Here is a 2,939-nt window from a genome sequence, read left to right on the forward strand (position 1 = left end):
TACGAAAAGCCGTTCTTAATAAAAGTGACGAATATAATTATAACTTTATTATTAAAGAGCTTCGTAAAGTCGAAGTATCGCATATCTCGAAGCTAGCTTAAGAAAGAAGCTTTACTTAAGCTTCGACGTTTCTTTTATTAAAAGCGTCGGAGTCAATAAAAAAGAGCTCTTAATGATCTTTAAGAGCATCGGAATAAAGCTTATCGTCCGAGTTATTCGAATAAAAGCTGTATTTAAGTCTAGCGCTGTATTCTATTTCGTTAATTAAGTAATAGCGAAAAAGCTTCGGCGTATTCGAATCTTTGCGAAACGGTTTAAAAGTCTTGATCGCTAATTTAAAAGCGTTTTCGAAAAAAGAGAATTTATTAGATCGATTAAATCGATTTATATTAGCGCTAAAGCTATTAAAAGTTTAGCGTTAAAAAGTAAAAAAAAAGACGAAGGTTAAGCTACTTTAGCGGTTCTCGTAATAAGTGATTTGCTTGATCGCTATTCTTTAAGCCGAGCGGGATTCGTTACAAAAGCTTAAGAGAATCTTAAAGTAATAACTTAAAATCAACAACTATCGAGTGTAAAGGTCGAAAGTAGCTGAAGTTTATATATACGAAAGTAAAAGCGTCAAAGACTCGTAAGCTATAGTTTATAAGTCAAAAGCGGGGAATAAGAGAATACGAAGAATACGAAGGAAAAAAGGAGGGAAGTAGCTTGGCGCATGTAAGGTGCGTCCAGGAGACCTGGCGTGTCGTCACAGACCGTAAAGAGCATCTTATTGAATTTACGAACTTAATCTTTGAATCTTTTATTTATAACCTTTAATAAGCTATCTAAGATATCTTTATGTCTTTTCTTAATCATTTTATTAGCTTTTGAATTGTAGCTTAAGATTTAAACCCTTTTAATCTCGTACTTAATAGCGAAAGCTTTAGCAATTGCTTTGTTTTCGAGTCTTTTATCGATAATCAGTCTTTCGAATAGTTCGTAACGGTAAACGATATCCTTTTAAAAGAACTTAATAATAAATTCGGCGTTAATTGATCGAAGTAATCGCTTTTTTAGCTATCTAAATAAATCTTCTTTAACTAGTACGAAGTAAATTATCTTTTTATCGGTAATAAGTACTCGTGACACGTTTAAGCTAACTTTTAACCACATTTAAATAAGCTAAGTCGAATATAAAGGGTTTTCTATTCGTTTAGCTTTGCGTTTTTAATAAAGCTTATAACTTTAAACGAAAGCTTTACAATCTTCGTAGTATTTATTTTAAAAGAAGAGTTTTGATATACGGTAATAAGTCGATTCGGCTCTTTTATATCCGGATTTTCGATAAACGTCGGAAATAGCCGTATAGCGTCTTTAAGTTCCGTCGACGACTAGCTTGATCGGGTAAGAATTGTTTATTCGCTTATAAAAGTAACCGTTTTTAACCAAGTAATTGAATGCTTTGTTCTTGAACTTTTAAAAGTCGTAAGTCTTAATCGAAGAAAAGCGTTTAAAAGTAGTAAAGAATTAAGCGATAAGCTTAAACTCGAGCGAGTAATCGTGCTTTAAAACTCTTTTTTTAGCTCGTGAATTATAATTTACGAGTCGTTTAATCGAGAATACTAAAATAATGCTTAGCTCGTTAATAACTTAATCGTTAATATCTTTTTCTTCTTTTTTTTTAATATCTAAAAGATACTTTCTTTTTTTCTTAAAAAGACCGTCCGCTATTATGTTTTTAATCTTAAAGATATACTTAACTTTAAAGTTTATTAATTTTATTTACGCAATCTAATTCGTAACGAAAGCTTTAAGTAAATCGCTCGCTAATCCGTTAAGTTGATCAACTAATATTTTAGCGTCGGTTTTTAAAATGAAGTGAACTTCGTATAGTTCGCTCTTTATCTTTTTTATAGCTTTTAAAGCATCGCGGCATTCTCGCTTAATCGCGTCGTATTTGCTTTCCGCAAAGTTTTAAAAACTATTCTCGAACTTAGCAAGATATCGCTTTTTATCGGAGTCCTTTTGCTATAATATTACTTTTTATTTTTTAAGACTAGCGTCTACCGTCAAGTAAATTTTCTTTTCTTTTTTATTATAGTCGATCTTAATAAAAGCGAAGGTAAAGAGCAAGGCTTCTTTAAGCAGCTTTATCGCTTCTTATTAAAGTTTTAATTACTCGAATTCGATTCTTTTTTTTATCGTCGCGTAAATTAAAGTAGCAATTATAAAGAAGTTTTTAATTTAGATTCTATAATAAACTACGATCTTAATAAAAGCTCGGGCTTTCGATATATCTTCGCACTTAATTTATTTTAATATCTTTTTAATTTTAACGGTCTAAAAGTAGCGTCTTTTGCTATCCGTAACGAATCTAATGATATTAAAGCTAAGCATATAATATTAAAACTTCGTTCCGACGATCGTTTTAACTCTTTTAAACTTTACGAGCACTTTATCGATATTCTAAATATATTTTAAAACGAATCGTCGTATTCCGAGCAAAACTTCTTCGTAATTATAAAAAGATCGTGATCTTTTAACTTTTACATTATTTATATAAAGCAAGCAAACGTTAAAAATACAATTTATAAAGATTTTGTAAATGACCTTAACGAATTAAGCGATCGAATTAATAGCTCTTATAAGTATTCGAATTATCCGAAGCAGTCCGATAAGCGTTTAAATAGCTGTTATATTTTTAGATTCAACGTCGAAAAAAAATTAATCGTATTTAAAAAAGAAATTTAAAAGTATAATTATCGTAAGACTAGCAAATTCGTTCGAAAACTAATCTACGTTTAAAGTAATAATAACGTCTTTAATCGTAATACGGTTTATTTTAATTATAGTAGTGATCAGCTTGTATTTTCTTTTCTCTTTTTTTATTATAATAAATTACTTGTTCCGGTATAAGCTTTAATATAATTCGAAAACCTTTTACTTTAATCGTTTTTTTA

The sequence above is a fragment of the Drepanopeziza brunnea genome, assembly GCF_022702325.1.
Source record: "Drepanopeziza brunnea f. sp. 'multigermtubi' strain 214-2 chromosome Unknown ctg7, whole genome shotgun sequence".
Taxonomy (NCBI): domain Eukaryota; kingdom Fungi; phylum Ascomycota; class Leotiomycetes; order Helotiales; family Drepanopezizaceae; genus Drepanopeziza; species Drepanopeziza brunnea.